This window comes from Bubalus kerabau, chromosome 11, assembly GCF_029407905.1.
Source record: "Bubalus kerabau isolate K-KA32 ecotype Philippines breed swamp buffalo chromosome 11, PCC_UOA_SB_1v2, whole genome shotgun sequence".
Lineage (NCBI taxonomy): Eukaryota > Metazoa > Chordata > Mammalia > Artiodactyla > Bovidae > Bubalus > Bubalus kerabau.
Genome location: NC_073634.1, coordinates 47167815 through 47186116, shown reverse-complemented (window position 1 = coordinate 47186116; position 18302 = coordinate 47167815). Strand labels below are relative to the sequence as shown.

General features: G+C 54.4%; 1 protein-coding gene across 1 annotated transcript in view; it reads left to right on the top strand.

Moving 5' to 3' along the window:
• SH3RF3 (SH3 domain containing ring finger 3) overlaps positions 1 to 18302 on the top strand; it is a 159388-nt gene that overhangs the window by 133400 nt on the left and 7686 nt on the right. The window lies entirely within an intron of this gene.

Here is an 18302-nt window from a genome sequence, read left to right as displayed (position 1 = left end):
CTTATCCGCTGGACCACCAGGGAGGTCCCTGTGGATGTTTTCAGATCTTTCAGTATGAAACCAGCTGTGATTTGAGCATGCCCATCAAGTGACAGCATGCTCTCTGGTCCTTTGGGGGCAACACCCGATCCAGATGGTGAGGCTGTCTGCCTGGACCCCAGAGGGTGGTGAGAACGGGGAGCAGAGCGCCTGTCAGTCAGAGGAGGCCTCCTGGCAGCCTCAGCTGAGCAAAGGCCAAAGAAACTAGCCAGCGGAGGCAGCCCAAGAGCCGCCAGGAGGCCCCAGGTGGGAGGAGCATGGGGTTCAGACCTGACCAGGGACGCTCACGCGCCCCCCTCCCCTGCATCCACTCCAAGGTTGACTGCTGGCTCCGGCCAGCACTGTCCGTGGCCCCAGCATGCTGAGGGTCCCTCTGGTGACCCATGTTTGAAACGACCCTCAGGAGTCACGAGACCAGCTTAGTGGATTTGGACCAATGTATTTTTAGATGGAACAGGACACGCAGCTGGTCGGCAGGCCCAGCACACAGGAGGGTCAGCATGTGTGGGGGTTGGTTGCTATTTTGTGCTAAGTCCTGATTTAAAACTTACTTCAGAACCCTCAGAGCCCTGACTGACCCTGGAGGTACCTCATGCATAGTGGGCATCTGGTGATGTTTGTTGATTGAAGAGAGTTGGAAAAACTGCCTGTAAAGTTCCCCCCGCATGACTTGTAGAAAATTCTTTACTTTATGGGCTGGAATAAAGTTAACTTTCCCCTGGTCGGTGAGGGGTATTTCCTTGGTATTTCCCCTGGTATTTCCTTTTCACAGAGTAATAGAGTCTGGGAACTGGAAAGAACTTCCCAAGATCTTCACATTAAACTGTTCATTCTTGATGACCCTCCTAGGTTCAGAGATGCTGAGGCACTTGCCTAGGATCACAGAGCACTGGCTGTGGGGCCAGGCTGAGGACTCTGGTCTCCAGGCTGTCCGGCCCTAGTCCACTGACTTGTGGTAGCCTCCCCTCCCCATGAGACCGTGACTGCTGATGTTTTTGGCTCGTGCAGGACTTGGAGGGCAAGAAGTCCAGGGTAACTGCTGGCAGGAGGTCCTGAGGTCAGCCCAGAAGAGGGGACTGTGAGCCTGGGGCATCTGCCTTCTGGTTGTACATGACTCAAGTACAGCCAGAAGGGGTCCCATGAGAGTGAACCATCTGACCAAAACCACACAGAAGGTGTGCCTCCGTGGGCTAAGCCTTTGGGGGTGGGTTTGGGCTGATGGAGGCCAGTGGCTTCCCTGGTGGCTCAGACGTTAAAGCTTCTGCCTGCAATGTGGGAGACCAGGGTTCCATCCCTGGGTCAGAAGATCCTCTGGAGAAGGAAATGGCAACCCATTCCAATATTCTTGCCTATATAATCCCATGGACAGAGGAGCCTGGTAGGTTGTAGTCCATGGGGTCACAAAGAGTCGGACACGACTGAACGACTTCATGTGGTTCCGTGGTTGGGCCAATGACCAGGGCAGAGCAGGCGAGCCTGCTTACTGTAGGGACCTCATGGTGACCAGTTTGCAGGCGAACTGTCCTTTATTAACCACAGCCCCAGATTAAAATTGTGTGTATATATGATGTGAGGGGGGCTTCCCTGGTAACTCAGCTGGTAAAGAATCCTCCTGCAATGTCGGAGACCCAGGTTCGATTCCTGGGTCGGGAAGATCCTCTAAGGGATAGGCTAGCCACTCTTTCTTCGGCTTCCCTGGTGGCTCAGATGGTAAAGAATCCGCCTGCAAAGCGGGAGACCTGGGTTCGATCCCTAGGTTGGGAAGATCCCCTGGAGGAGGGCATGGCAACCCACTCTAGTATTCTTGCCTAGAGTATCCCCATGGACAGAGGAGCCTGGCAGGCTACAGTCCATGAGGTCTCAAAGAGTTGAACAAAACTGAGCGACCAAATACACCACACATGATGGGAGGGATACAATGACATGTTTAATGAAAACTCAGGAATGTACAATCTGAAGAAATCTTGAAGATGGGGCTTTTTTTCTTTTTTTTTTTAAGGAATTGTCCCTGGACTTTTTTTAAAAAAGATTTTTTATTTTTGGCTGTGCTGGGTCTTCGTTGCTGCATGGGCTTTTCTCTAGTTGCAGTGAATGGGGGCTTCTCTCTAGTTGTGGTGTGCAGGCTTCTCATTGCAGTGGCTTCTCTTGCGGCACAGCCCAGGCTCCAGGGTATTCAGGCTTCAGTACTTGTGGCACGTGTGCTCAGTAGTTGCGATTTCCTGGCTCTAGAGCACAGGCTCCATAGTTGTGCACACAGGCTTAGTTGCTCTTGATGTGTGGAGTCTTCCCAGACCAGAGATGGAACATGAGTATCCTGCATTGGCAGGCAGATTCTTTGCCACTGAGCCACCAGGGAAGCCCCAAAGTTGAAGCTCTTAAACAACCAGGCACCTTTTCCTAAAGTGAAGAACCACTAGTTTGTGAATTTATTTCCCCCATTGGGCATCCATGCGCCAAGCAAGCCGCTGCCCGGGCTGTTTCTAAGATGTGGACTAGGAGGAGGGTTTTGTCGGCTCTATAACCAGTGTATCGGTTGTTGCCAAAGTGTTTTCAGTTTCAAGACAGGCCCTGGCTTTCTGTTCCAGTGCCCCTAGCCCTGCCAGCCCCACCAGCAGGACATCCTGCAGACATCATACCCAGTGGGAGCGTGGACTGGGTCTGACCTCACCAGGACTGGCATCCCCTGCAGGCCCCAACATCACACTGACCTCTGCGGGGAGGACAGGCCCACACCCTGCTCTCGATCAGTGCTGCATCCCCAGTGGGGCTCAATTACGCAGGAAACTCACTGAGCACACAGCCCAGGAGGCACATTCTCAAGGGCTTCAGGAACCCTGTCCACCCCACGAATGAGTCTCTGAGGAGTCTGGCGGTCATCTGGCCCCCACGGGCCATGGAGACCTGCGTCCTCCCTGGAACATGCATGCTGGGCAGTCCTGCCTGCTGCGGTGCTGGAGTTGGTGCCCTAGCGGGCGGAGGGCCCTTTGCTGACTGCCCCAGGCCTCTGGAGGCCTCATGACCCCAGCCCTTCACTTTGGCTCCCTACAGCTAGACTGCTGGTGGGAAGAGGCGGGCTGGCGTGAGGCAGGTGAGTGGTCCTCAGGCAGACAGTGAGCCCATCCTGAAAGCACACATCCCCGCTGTCAGAACAGTGAGGCTTTACAGGCAACTTACTATTGGAGAGAATGTGCCATCAGAGCGTTCCTCCCCCGGTGACATGGGTAGGTTGCAGACCCTGAGTAGGACAGGACAGGCCCCTCTGGTCTGTGGAGAGCTCAGAGGCAGCCTGGGATCTTCTCCTCTGCACTCTCCCAGGAGGGCCTGGCCAACCTCCAGGTCTCCCTCTGAGGCCCCTGGCCCTTGTCCTGGGCTGAGCCTCAATCCACCAACTTCTGGGCCTCAGCTCGGTGTGGTGCTGGTGAGCTTTCAGGGTGTGATGCGCACCTGGGGGCCGAGGCCAGGCATCTGGTAACCCCCAGGAGTAAGGCCAGGCCTTGGTGCTCAGCCAGTGCCCATGCCCTCTCCTTGGGCCTGTTGGTCAGCTTCTGCTGGGCGCCCAGGGCATCAGGGTATGGGGTGGAGGGCAGGAGCCAAAACTACTACACAGTGAGTGGAGCTAGCATTTGGAGAAGGAGGGCCCAGATGAATGGATGTGTGTGAAAGGGGTGGAGGCTCACATCACTGCCTCTGTAGGGGCTCCAGGGGCTTCCCCTGCTTGATTCCTGCATCAATGAGGTAGCAGCATGGCACCTGCCACCATGGGGTTTGGAAGGAGGAAGTGCTCATTCGTGCTTTGTTGTTCGTCACTCAGTCATGTCTGGCTCTTTGCGACCCCATGGACTGCAGCACACCAGGCCTCCCTGTCCTTCGCTATCTCCCAGAGTTTGCTCAGATTCATGTCCATTGGGCCAGTGATGCCATTGAACCATCTCATCCTCTGTCGTCCCCTTCTCTTGCCTTCCATCTTTCCCAACATCAGGGTCTTTTCCCATGAGTCCGCTCTTCACATCAGGTGGCCTAAGTACTGGAGCTTCAGCTTCAGCATTGGTCCTTCCAATAAATATTCAGGGTTGATTTCCTTTAGAACTGACTGGCTTGATCTCCTTACATACATGCTTAGCATAGGTATTTGGACGAAAGTATTAGGAACCATTATTAGGTATCTGACAGTTCCCTGAAGTCCAGATCCCATAAGAATTGCAGGTTAGATATAGATGCACAGCTTCTATTCCTGAGGCTCCTGAGGAAAGATTAAAAGGGGATTTGATTTTGCAGTTTCAGAAAAAGGACACCTAATGTTGCCAAACCAAGAGATGCTGCCTACTTGAAATGAACCTGGGCCAGTTGGCATTCTGTTTGTGAAACGGTACTTGTTCATCTCCACACTGGAGGCTCCATTTCCTGTGTCCACCAAGAAACACGGGTGTAAAGGGGTTTTTAAGGTCTTAGTTTCACACCTGACATTTAGCCTGAAGGATGGATGACACCCAAGAAAACTATTTCAGTCAGAAGTTAGGATTTTGCTGCAAAACATTAAATCAAAATTCATTTTTTTAGAGTGTTGAAGTTTTTTTTTTTTTTTTTTTGGCTGTGCTAGGCCTTTGTTGCTTCAGGCTTTCTCTAGTTGCAGTGAGTGGGAGCTACTCTCCATTGTGGTGCTCAAGCTTCTCGTTGTGGTGACTTCTCTTATTGCAGAGCACGGGCTTCTAGGTGTTTGGGCTTCAGTAGTTGTGGCAAATGGGCTTAATTGCCCCCGGGCATGTGGGATCCTCCCAGGCCAGGGATCGAACCTGTGTCCCTTGGATTGGCAGGCAGATTCTCAACCACTGGACCACAAGAGAAGTCCCCCAAATTCATTTTCAGAATAGCAATAAACTCTACAAATGGAAAAGAATTTGTGACTCCGTCTAGTCAAGGCTATGGTTTTTCCAGTGGTCATGTATGGATGTGAGAGTTGGACGGTGAAAAAAGCTGAGCGCTGAAGAATTGATGCTTTTGAAGTGTGGTGTTGGAGAAGACTCTTGAGAGTCCCTTGGACTGCAAGGAGATCCAACCAGTCCATTCTGAAGGAGATCAGCCCTGGGATTTCTTTGGAAGGAATGCTGCTAAAGCTGAAACTCCAATACTTTGGCTACCTCATGCGAAGAGTTGACTCATTGGAAAAGACTCTGATGCTGGGAGGGATTGGGGGCAGGAGGAGAAGGGGACAACAGAGGATGAGATGGCTGGATGGCATCACTGACTGGATGGACATGCGTCTGGGTGAACTCTGGGAGTTGGTGATGGACAGGGAGGCCTGGCGTGCTGCGATTCATGGGGTCACAAAGAGTTGGACACGACTGAGCGGCTGAATTGAACTGAACTGAAGTTTCCCAGGAGGGCAAATGTTACTGTAACTAATCAGGATGGCGGAGATTTGACACCTGAACATCCAGGGCAGCCAGGAGAGCTGGCTGATGGTACAAAAGGTGGATGTCCAAGTACATCCGAGTGGCCGTAGGCCATGTGCCCAAGAGATCCAACCTCAGCTAGAATTATCTGGTACAGAATTCCAGCCCAGCACTAGTGCTGTCTTCTGAGACCACTGTGTCCTCATCAGACGTGGGAGACTTTTTTCCAGTCCTTCATGCCCAGGGAGTCTCAGCTGATGGAATCAGTTCGAGAGAAAGACTTGGGCACAGCCCATAAACCAAAGGTAGTGCCCACAGGAGGCCAGGCCAGCAGGTGGCCCTCAGGAAGTGCAGTGCCTTCCCATCTTGTCACACACGCCATCGTGTGGGCAGCTGTGTGGAGGCAGGGGCAGCATCCCCACCTTGGGACAGGACAGGAGCTGCAGACCTGCACTTCCCTCCAGGGCGAGGTCACTCTGGGGGCAGGCTTGACTGTTACGGGCTCTGTATTTCCTTCCGGGCCACATCTTAATAAATTACAAGACATGTTCGCCTGTGGCATGGGAATGAAGCACATTCATCTTTTTAGAGGATTCACTCTCTTTCCAACCATATCTCAAGGAGAACTGATGGGTCAATTTAAAGAAAATGTTATCACTTCATGGTCTCTTTGTAAGACTAGCAGTTGCGGCTGCGTTTCTGGCTGCATCCACTGTCTTCTAATGTCTTTGCTTTTTATCACCTTAGACAAGTCCCGGAAATTTCTGTTTAATGCTAAGATGGGAAAAAGTGAAAAAGCTGGCTTAAAACTCAACATTCAGAAAACTAAGATCATGCCATCCAGTCCCATCACTTCATGGCAAATAGATGGGGAGACAATAGAAACACTGACAGACTTACTTTCTTGGGCTCCAGAATCACTGCACTTGGTGATTTCAGCCATGAAATTAAAAGACGCTTGCTCCTTGGAAGAAAAGCTATGACCAACCTAGACAGCGTATTAAAAAGCAGAGACATTTATTTGCTGACAAAGGTCTGTCTAGTTAAAGCTATGGTTTTTCCAGTAGTCATGTATGGGGGTGAGAGTTGGACCATAAAGAAGGGTGAGCGCCGAAGAATTGATGTTTTCGAACTATAGTGCTGGAGAAGACTCTTGAGAGTCTCTTGGACTGCAAGGAGATTAAACCAGTCAATCCTAAAGGAAATCAACTCTGAATATTCACTGGAAGGACTGATGCTGAAGCTGAAGCTCCAATATTTTGGCCACATGAGGCGAAGAGCTGACTAATTGGAAAAGATCCTAATTCTGGGAAAGATAGAAGCCAGGAGGAGAAGGGGGCGACAGAGGATGAGATGGTTGGATAGCATCACTGACTCAATGGACATGAGTTTGAGCAAGCTCCAGAAGATGGTGAATAAAGCCTGGCATGCTGCAGTCCATGGGGTCACAAAGAGTCGGACACGACTGAGCGACCGAACAAAGATGGGAATGATGTCTTCTGTTGATTACAAAAGCCTTTCTTCATTATTGGTTTGTTCAATCAGAGTTCCACAGAGAAGCAGAGCGAATAGAGAGAGGTGCATTTACGCACCTCAGGGCCTGGGTTAATGCTCATCTGAGGGCCTGGGTCCTGTGATGATCACGGAGGCTGGAAGCCAAAGACCTTGGCACTGACAGGCTGAGAGAGGTTGGGGATCAAGATGCTATCTGGAGGCAGAAGGTCTTTCCCAGGAAACCTTGCTTGTTCCCTAGGCATGTGACCGCTGGCACCAGCCACCCGGCCATCAAGGCCCATGCTGCAAGGAGCCTGCTTTCCTGAAGCCCCAGCTTGTGGAGTTGACCACATCTGGACACACCTTCCCCACAGCGTCCAGACGAGGGGCTGACCACTGGCCCCACAGCCTGGCCAACCTGCCACACAAAGCACCCATCATGGTGTACCCTGTTAGCTGGGCCCTGAGCCCAACTCTGACCCAGCCTCGTCTCTGAGTAAAGACAGCGAAGGGGCTTGCTTCTGCTGATGTGAGATCACTGTGCTGCGAGCCACTGGGACGAGCTGACCCCCACAGGGGGATGGCGAGTCCTCCATGATGTTCGTGCTTCTCCATGGTGTCTTGTCACTGCAAGCCCGAGGTGTAAAGTCAGCACTGCTGATGTTCTGTGATGAGGAATGGGAGAGTGAAGAATCAACGGTATTTTATAGGTACACACACATGGCTGCATTCCTAACAGAACAAGGAAATCTCTGTGCCGACCACAGCCCTCGTGTCTGTAACTGCCTCTCCTACCACTCGCTCTGTTGCCCCTTTGCCTCCAGCGAGCAGCTCAGCTGCCGTGGTTCTGATCTGGGGACTCAGGGCTCCATGCTGAAGGGTCTGGGCCGTCAGCTGTCCTGCCTGGGTGGGCTGTTGTCATTTCCCAATGACCCTGAGCACAGGGCATGGTGATACTGAGATGCCCCAAGGGGTCTCCTGGATCCAGACTCACTGGATCTTCAAGAGGTCACTGCACCACTCTGTCAGGCTGCCTGCTTGTGGACAGTGAGGGGCAGGGTGAGACCAGTGAATTCCACGAACAGGGGCCCATTGTCACTCTTGATTTTTTCCAGAAGCATTGCTATGTAGAGTATCGGAGTATCGTGATGCTGGGTAAGGTATTCCCTGAGTCCATAGACAGGAGTTTTGGCAGAAGCATTGTATGTGGGGAAGGAGCCATGAGTCCAGAATAAGTGACTATTTCAGTGGGAACTAAAAGCTGCCCCGTCTGCGGTGGAAGTGGTCCCTTTTAATCAGCCTGCCGCCAGGGGGCACTCACCACCCAGAGGGCAGGGCGTACTGGGGGCTCAGTGCTGGTCTCTGGCAAACTGGGCAGTCGGCAGTGGCCGCAGCCAGGAGGCTCTGGTGGGAGGACATTTGTGATATTGAGCCCACACGTTTCCTCTGTCCCTACCACCATGGTCACTTTGATAGGGCTGGCTGGGGAGAGAGCTGACTGGTGGCCACAGGATGGGTCATGAGCCCCTCCTCACTGAGGTCATCCTGGGAGCATACACATGGGACACAAGTTATGTTCGTGTTTTCTGCCCATTCAGAGAAGGCTGTCACGTGACATGAGAAAGCCACTTGGGTGGAAAACAAGGCTAGGGCTTGTCTACAAGACAAGTGTATTGTCTACAAGACAATAAAGTAGAAACTTTATTCCTTATTGCGTGTTTGTGGGGGAGGGGGGCAGCGGTGCCCATATTCCGTGAAGATGGGAGGCAGAGCTAGTATTTAAAGGGTTAGGCTGAGCAGAGAGCTCCCGGTCGCTGCTGGTGGGAATATCAGTAGAAGACGATACACATGCTCTGAAAGAGAGCCCAGCGGTTCCTAGACACATGAACCCAGCCACTCACTCCTGGAGGTCTTCCTAGGAGAGAGGGAATCTCATGCCCCCTGGGCTCCAGAATGAGTGTGCAGAGCAGCTTCGTTTGTGACGACTCCTATGTGACACAGTGCAAAGGTCAGGCGGCTGTGGGGGGGAAAGGCGTATCTGGTGCATGGCACCGGGGACAGCAGAGCAGTAAAGGGAGGAGGGCCACACTGCAACAGAGCGTCATTAGAGCCAGGGCAGGAAAAGGACACAGACTGGTGACACCGTTTCTGTTGGTGGTTGTCACACCAGCCCGTCCGGGCAGTGAGCAAGCCCAGAACCGCTCCTGGTCAGTGAAGCAGAGTCCGCCTGGAGTGGAAAGACCCATCTCGGCAGGCTGACAGCACGCCCACCAGAGGGTCTAGGGACCTCATCACAGAACGAAAATGAGCTTCCCTGCTCATCAGTGAAGAAGGAGTCTGACGGGGGGTCTGCAGGACCCAGAACCCGCGGCAGTGTGCCTCACACACTCACACTCCTACAGGGCCACCTCCCCAGAGACTGACTCCCCCGTGACCAGAAATCCTGGCAGCACCTCATCAATCCTTGCTTTCCAGAACTCACCCTTTTCCTCACTTCACACCTGGGCTGCCCTCAGCCACCCGTGTGCTCTTTGACCCACTGATACAAGAATCTTTGTGGGCGCTTACTCGGTGGCGAGCCCTGGCTTGTGCCCCGGCTCAGAGCTGAATAAGCGGGTGCTCCGTAGGACGCCCTGGAACCCGGAGGCAGGGCCCATCCAGGGGCAGTAGGGAGACATGCAGGGGAGCTGCAGGCGGCTCCTCAGCCTCCTGTGCAAAGAAGCCTTCCTTCCAGCCAGAGAGACACTTGTAGTTTGTGAAGGACACTGGCACCTCCCTCCTCTGTGCCGATGGCAAGGAAACACTACTGCTGAGGCGAGACTGGAGAACAGCAAGGTCCATCCCAGGGAGAGATGTGGGCTTTGTGGCCCCTCTCTGTGCTGGTCTGAGTCTGTGCCCCAGGGCACACGCTGGGAGTGGGTCCAGGGCCTCCGCTTTTGGCACCACTAGTAGAAACAGCCCCAGGAGTCAAGTCGTGGAAGATAAACTCACCCGCAACCCATAGGCAGCCCTCCCTGCCCTTTGGCGTGAGCAGCTCTAGTTAAGCCTTTCCCACATCCTCCTGCCAGGACTGCTCGTGAGGTGGACTCTGAGGCCCTCCCTCCGTCTGCCAGGCGGCCACTTCCCTGTTAGATCAGCAGCTCAGAGAGGAGCCACGAGGGGCTCCTGGTGACCTGAGTCCACTGGGGTCCTGACACCTCGAGTTCTTCCAAATTCCCATCCTTTCCTAATCATTCTAATGTGATGATGACAAGCAGGCGTGTGCATGTGGTGGCAGCTCTTTAGAGTTTAGGAGCAGAAGAGCCCAGTCAGGCCCTTCTCAGGGAGGAGCAGCCAGGCCAGGGTCTAGGATTTGCAGGGCTGAGGCCGGCCACGCTGAGCTGGTGCCCAGGGGGTGTCACCTGACGTTGCCTGGAAACAGCTGTGCTAAGAAGGACATGAGTCCAGGAAGACAACTCCGGTGTCCCTGAGAGCTGGCAGGACAGGTTGTCAGTGCTAGTGGGAATAACAGCTAGATCCCTACCTGAGCCTCCGAGATCCTGCATCCCGCTGGCAGAGCCCCTCCGGTGTGGACGGCCCCTCCCCTGTGGTGACCATCCTGCTGCCATTTTTCTGGTTGGATGAGGTAGTTTCTACCCATCTGTTTTGTTTAAAAAAATTTTCAGAAGTACCTGCACTTGGCACACCTGAGTAGATAAGGATGTGTTTGATCTTCCTTGTTCCATTCCAGAACCCTTTCTGGAGGATACCAGGTTTTGCAGAGATTTCATCTGAATGCATTTCATTTAACCTAATATTTTGTGGTGGCCCCACACTTGTTCTACAGAAAACAAGCAGAGGCCCGTTGGAAACGTACATTCAAGGCAAGGTTGTCCTGGTGGAGGAAGCCGAGAGCGGCCCAGACACAGCCTAGAGCCAGAGGGCTGTTCTGGCTTCACGCCTCTGCCATCTGCCCTCTGGCCTGACCTCTTCAGAAGCAATCTTAAAGACATTAGTGTTGAGCTATAAATTCTGCCGAGTTAACAGGCCTTCCTGCATCAGGGTGAGAAGAGAAAGGAGCAGGTCAGAACGCTGAGTCCAGGGAAAGCTGTGATGCAGTGAAAGCTCAGCGTTTTAACCCTCCCTCATCTCACTGCATTCTGCCCAGTGACTTCTTGCCTGGGGACAAGGGTACCGCCCAGCGGCCTGGTCTGGCCCCGATCCAGAGCCGGGCTCCTGTGGGAACTTCCCCGGTGCAGGCACCACTGCCCATGGGGCTGGGTTACAGCACAAATTCAACCAGTGGTCCATGTAGGGGAGGGGATAAAAAATAACATACAGAGGCTGAAGACCTGAAGGTGTGCAAGTGGACAGAGTGGATGAGAGAGAAACAAGCTCTCCCAGAAAGGAATGCTCACCAAGGTCCAGGGATGGGCTGCGAGTAGAGCTGGAGGGAAGGAATAGAGGGAATGCGCTCCCAGGGAGAGGAGAGGGATGTGCATGCCCAGCCCAGCCCACCACCCCCTCCCCAACAGCCCCGCTGCCCAGAGAGAACCTGAGGGAGCCACTCTGGGAGGCCTTGGGACCCCACCTCTCACTGGGGCTCGCCTGCTGTCTCACCCGTGGACTGCTCTCTCCTGGGGTGTCTCCTGTTGGGGGAAGACGTTTCTCTCCCCTTCTGGGTCCTTCTGGCAGATTTAAGAACTAAATGAGGTGTATCAATAGGAGGATATCGAAGTTTAATAACACGTGCACGTGGGAGAGGCCCAGGAAAAGTGAATCACCAGAATGGGGGAGGCCTCACCTTGAACACCATCTCTGCTCAGGACACAGGAGGATGTTGGTGATGGTGGAGGGGGTGGGGTTCAGAACTCATAGAAGAGGAAAGAGTTTCATATGGAGATGGGAAAGCAGGTGCTTGCTGAATGCGGGGCCAGGCAGCACCCTGGACACAGAGCGGCGTCTTAACAGACCGACCACAGGCTCTGCCCTGTATACACACCTAGCCTCACTGCTATCGCCCAGGGAAGCCCCTTCTGGGAGCTGCCCTCTACCCACCTGCTCCTCGGCATTAGGGGAGGCTCCTCCTGAGTCTTCTGATTCTTAAAAAGAATCATAAACAGCTTATGGTATTTTATATATATATAAAATCATAAAAGGGCTTCCCTGGTAGCTGCTAAGTCACTTCAGTCGCATCTGACTCTGTGCGACCCCACAGACGGCAGCCCACCAGGCTCCCCCATCCCTGGGATTCTCCAGGCAAGAACACTGGAGTGGGTTGCCATTTCCTTCTCCAATGCATGAAAGTGAAAAGTGAAAGTGAAGTTGCTCAGTCGTGTCCGACCCTCAGCGATCCCATGGACTGCAGCCTACCAGGCTCCTTCATCCATGGGGTTTTCCAGGCAAGAGTACTAGAGTGGGGTGCCATTGCCTTCTCCGTTCCCTGGTAGCTTAGATGGTAAAGAATCTGCCTGCAGTGTGGGAGATCTGAGTTCAGTCCCTGGGTTGGGAAGATCCCCTGGGGAAGGGAACGGCTACCCACTCCAGTATTCTGGCCTGGAGAATTCCACAGACTGTATAGTCCACGGGGTCACAAAGAGTCGAACATGACTGAACAACTTTCACTTTCACTTCACATGCCAGAGAGATGGGACTTGGGGCAGCACACACAGTCCCCTCACTCCTAACCACCGTCTGTGCGGCCCAATCCCACCAGCACAGCCGCCCTTCTCCTGGGGGCGCTGCGTCCCACCCCCTGGAGCAGCCCGCTTGCTCGGGTCAGTCCACAGAGATGTGGGAGATGCGGTCCTGGGTGGGGAGCCCCTGGATTTCTAGAGGAACCTTCTTTGCCTCTGTTTGAACTCATCACCTTAGATTTGGGGTGTGGCTCCCACTTGGGATGAATAAAGTGAGGCTGGCAGGATGGCAGTTTTCAGAGCCTGCGGGTGTTCAGAGACACAGGTCCAGGGGGGCTTGGCTGCCTAGAATATGTACTAGTCAACCCATGGTTGCCAGACTCCCAGCCGCTCCTTGGGGTAGTGGGTGCGGGGCCCCTGGCCATTCAGAGTGGGGACACAGCCTGGAAATTGCAGGACTTCCCAGAGCCCAGGAAGTACCTCAGTTCCAACCCATGAGGCCCTGCCCTCACTCGTGACTGAAGAACCCTGTGACCCTCCCAGGGCCCACCCAGCTGGCCCATTTTGGCACCAGGGAGGGCAGCACCCCTCCCCGAGTCCCTCTCCATGGCTCTCCAAGGGCTTCTGGGTCATTCTGTCTCCATCTCCTCATCCCCTGGGGAGACCCATGCAATGGAGTCGTCAGCCCCCAGCTTCCCAGAGCTGCTCCAAGCTGGTCACGTCAGCCCTCAGGTTGCAGAACCAAGGGTGGGGGTGATTGGGATGCAAGAGTAGCCCTGGGTGCAGAAGGCCGTCGCCAGCATCTGCCTCGGGCTGCTTTAGGGGAGGGACGGGCAGACGCCGGGAGCCTAACACCCGAGCAGTCCTGTGCTGTCAGCCAGGGGGCCTCGCCTCGTAGGACGTGGGGCAGCCAGTCAGAGCTTCACGGCCACCGCCTTTCATCTCGTCGTTTCTCAGCTGAATTAAACCATAGCCTCTTATCCCTGGTGAAGGGTGTGACCTGCTTTGAGAAGCTACCTGCACCCAACCTGGCAAGTCCATGGGCTTCAGAGAACCCAGGAAGCACCTCTGTTCAGAGCCGTGAGGCCCTTCACAGCCCAGCAGGTGACAATCCTGTTGGGGAAATTCATTCAGGCCTTCTCCTTCCTGTTCTGGCTCTGCTCACAGCCCCTGCAGCTCAGCACAGGGAAGGGCCCCCCTCCGCCACACATGTCACCACAGCCTGTGGGAAGCACAGCGTCAACACTCGCATCCTGTGAGGACTGCTGTCGAAGAGACGAGGTCCTGGCACTGTTCCTCTGGCTGAGCGTGGCATTTCCATGCCCAGAGAGTGAGATGCAGCTGTGGAGAGACACCCGTGTGTCACTGGGTGGACTGGTGGCCTCAGAAAGAAGTCTCCAGCCGGCTGTGGTAACCATGGTGACGAGAGGGTGGTGGGGACAGCAGGCAAATGTCTGGCATGTCTTATTTCATCTGGTCCCCAGGCAGCTCTCAGGAGCAGGGACTGTCGTCACCCCCACTTCACAGGTGAGGAAACGAGGCCCAGGGGCACCCGCTGGGAGGAGTGCCAGGTGGCATGGCCCTTGCCCTCACCCTCTCATGTTGGGCCCCAGCCTGGCTTTGCACCCTGGGGCCCTTGGGGCAGGTGCATGTGCACAGGCCTCCTGCCTTCGCGGAGCCCTGGCCACGGTGCCTCCTTCCCTGTGCTGGCCTTTGTGACACCACCTGGTGCAATGACAGCGTCATGGGCTACACAGCAGAGGTGGGACCACCAGGGTCCAATCCCGAGTTCAGGGCCCTCACAGGGTGCTGACACCCCAGGGGTTCGGGCCACCCAGTCCTGGCCCTGGGAGGCTGTGACGGTGAGGAGTGGGAGATGTCAGCACTTGCTCGTCTGATGGACCAGGGGGCACAGGGAGGTAACCCAGCCCCCCACCCAGACCTGCTGAGCTAGAGCTCAACATAGCACCCAGGTTTCCTGCTATGGAGGCTGCTAGCTGGTCCATATCACGCCATGGCCCTCACTGAACATGGGGTATCTCTGGAACAGCGGGGTACGCAGGACGCTGTTGCAGTGTGTGGTTACCTGCAGTGCTGGGGGCCATGTGTGGGAGAGGCCCAAGGCTGGCAGGAGAAGGTGGGGTTCGGTCCCAGGAGCTCCAGAACCTGAGGCAGGTTTGGGCCGGGTCAGCCCTGGCCGTATGATTGTGCTCAGGACACTGGCTGGAGACCCGGTGGGTCAGCAAACACTGAGTAAGGCCCTGAGGTGCAAGGCAGTAACGCCTTGAGGGTGAAGGGAGAGCAAACTCCCCCACCCTCGCTCATCCTGCTCCAGCAGTTATGGAACAGGCAGTGTTGGGGTCAGAGAGTGGCTGGGATCCTGCATCCAGACTGCCAGCTCCCCTCCAATCCCACTGCCCCTGCCTCCAGCACCGCCCAGTGTCCACCAAGCGACTCCAGCCTCTCAACCAGGCTCCCGAGGAGCCATCCACCGTGTTGCTCTTCTCACAGGCCCCATGCTCCCCCCTCCCCACCTCCTGGCTTCTCACCTGGACCTGCCCAGTTGGCTGGCAACCAGCCCAGCTTTCAGGCCACCCCAACCCCACTCCTCCAAAACCACCTCCCTTCCCATCCACGGAACAACAGAAGTTCTCTCCAGTACATCATGTCTAGAATCCTGCGTGCAGAGCAACTTTTACAAATTTTGCTTTCATTATGTTTCCTCTCAAATTAAGAAGAAACAACATTTGACATAATAAGTCAGAAAATATCAAAATGTGTAATAAAATGAATTATCACCGAGCCCCTCCTGCACCTGCTCTCCTGAGCCAACATCAGCCATCTGGGGGACTAGATCTGCGCTTCCCCAATGGCAGCGATGCCCCCAGGCCACTGAGGGTGGACTCAATCGGAACATGGTCCATGACCCTTGATCAATGACCCTGAACTCCTGTCTCAGCTCATGGAAATGTCCTTTTGGGCACCTGGCAGAGTGCACGTGTGTGGCTCTGTCTGTGCCCTGTGCTCGGAGGTGGTGGGAAGAGCCTGCCCTACCCACAAGTGCGTTTGGTCCTGCAGGTTGAGGTTTTCCTAGGGGGTCGGGGCTGAGCCTTGCAGACCAAACCATGTCCATATCAGTGCTGCCCACCACACCTGCCCAGCATCCAGTGTGTGCCCACCAGCAGCTTTAAATGTCCTGTGAACAGAAGCCAGGGTAAATCTGTGTGAGAGAAGTGGGGCCATCTAACCCCGTGGATTAATGAGGAAGATGTGGCACTCAGGTCTACTTCGTTTAATTAAATGAATTGATTCCCTAAAAAAATTAATGTCACATTTTATAAATCAAATTCTGTTCTCTTTGACTTTTAATATCAGAGATAATTTTCCATAATTTTAACTGACTTTTAATTGGCAGCAGTTCTTCATTTAAGCTTTAAATTTCTTTTTCCTTTGGCCAAGTTTTTGCATTAACGTTCTAAGGAACAAACCCTCTAGGGACAGAAGCTATCATTTTCTTATTTTTAAGATGTTTTGCGGTTCTCCTGTAATGAATGTATATCTCTTTTATAATACTGGTTTCCAGGTGATTCTTTGCTAGTAGGCTACGGCTTTATCTCAGGTTGTGTGTGTGCAGTGTGTGTGAGTGCATGCGTGTTTGTCTTTCTAATGTTCCCCTGGGCTCTTCTCTGATGTGCTGACCCAGGTGTGGACCTCGACAGCCTGGCTCCGCCTGTCCCTTTGCCTGCTGTGCCTGGCATGGCTGCCGTGCCCACTGAGCTCCTACTCCTACGGTGGCCCTTGCCACCCAGTTGGCAGGTGCAGGTGGTGGGAGCCCGACACAGGGCTGGCAGCCCTACTGGTAGGCCTGGTGACCTGCTCTACTGGGAAGGCTGTGGCTTTGCCAAGAAACCTCCAAGAGGCCTTGCCCACTTGCCCTGGGCCTGTCCTAACTGTGTCTCCTTCGCCTTGATTTTATATGGAGCAGCAGCCAGAGCTCTGAGCTGGGTGAGACCTAGCAATGGGCACAGTCAGATCTCACCGGGGATTGAGGGACCCTCCCCCTGGTCGCTGGCAGGTCTCATGCAGGCCCCTCCCCACTGGGCATGCAGGTCCTGGCTAACTCACCCAGCAGGACTCTCTGGCTATGATGCCACCAACAACCCAGCTCATGCCTGGAGCCTCTGTCCCTGCCCTGGTGCCCATGTGGTCCAGTGGCCCCACCAGAGTTTGTTGGTGAGTGTCCAGAATTCAGTCCCTGTGCTCTGAGAACCTGGCTGGCCCAGCAGAGCAGCAGGAAGGGCAGTCAGCCCTCAGCCCCATGGGGTACAGGCTGAGCCAGTGATGTGAACCTCCTTCTGTCGTGGATGGCACCACGGGGCCACTGGCAGGCCTGGGGACCCATCACATGGATCTTAATTTTATTCACCTGTGCGTGCACACACATGCACACAGACACACATGCATACACGTGCGTACATACACACGTATGCCCATATACCTGCATACACATACATACATACACATACTGATACAGTCACACATAAGCACACACATTCACAAATAGGCACAGACATTCACGCAGAGGCTCGGACATTCACACAGGCACACACATATACTGTTAGATTACTTTTAGAGTTTTCATCTCCAGATCCCACTTGACCACTTGATAGCCAGTGGGTTTCTGCCAGAGACCCCGCAGTGTTTGGGGGTCTATTGCCAGCGTGTCTCCCTTTCCAGAGCCCCCAAGTGAGCGCCAAGGACCCTCTGTGCACCTGAGCCGGTGCCCTCCCCCTGCTGGTCTCAGTTAGGAGGCTGTCATCCTGGGAGTCCCTTCCTCTGCATGGTGGCCTCAGGAACGTGGCTACTTGAAGGGTGGCAAAGCCTCCGAGCCAGCTGCATAGCGCCCCCTGGTGGCTAACTGACCAAAGCTCTCCTGAATGTGTCCCACGCTCATCTCGGTGGATACTAATCAAGGTTGCCCTGTGCCACATTTCCCCCATGCCTGCTCCCCTCCAGGCTGGGGCTTGCCCATGCCAGCCGTGGTGTGCATTCAGGACATCAGCTCCAATCCTTTCCATCAGTACCAGTGCTGGGAGTAGAGAAAAACTTCAGATTTGTTCATACTAAAGTGTTATAGACTTACCTTGAGGCACACACCCCTGCTAAGTGTGCTTTATGGCAATTTCAGCACCACTGACTCCCCAACAGCTTGGGTGGAAAAAAGAGTCCCCATTGGGCCACTGTGGGGTCCAACCAGCCCCATGACCCAATCAGACGCTGTGGTGGCCATTTCCGACCAAGGGCTCTGTGTCAGACTCAGAGTGCCACCTGTTTCACACCACACCCCTTGCCAACTAGCTAGTCCTCATGCAACGTCAGAACAGTCAGTTCCAGGAGAGCTGCAAAACTGGACACCAAGGCCAGCACATTTCCATGGAAGCACCTCTGCGTGTACACATCTTCCTCCTCCACACACCCTCACTCATACATGCACACACATATGTGACACACATGGAACCTGGCTCCCCGTGTGGTACAACCACAAACAGTGCTGTCAGGGCCTCCAACTGAAGGTGTGTGGGATACTCGGTACTAATGTGGAATAACCACCCGCTCCCGCTGCAGGAGACCCATGGTGCCCTCAGCTGGTGATGTTTCCAGGCTGGGATGTGGTCCTGAGATGGGGGTCCTGAGGTCAGGGTTCCTGAGAGACGGTCCTGAGAGCAGGAGTCTGGGGCGGGGGGCGGTCCTGAGGAGGGGGTTG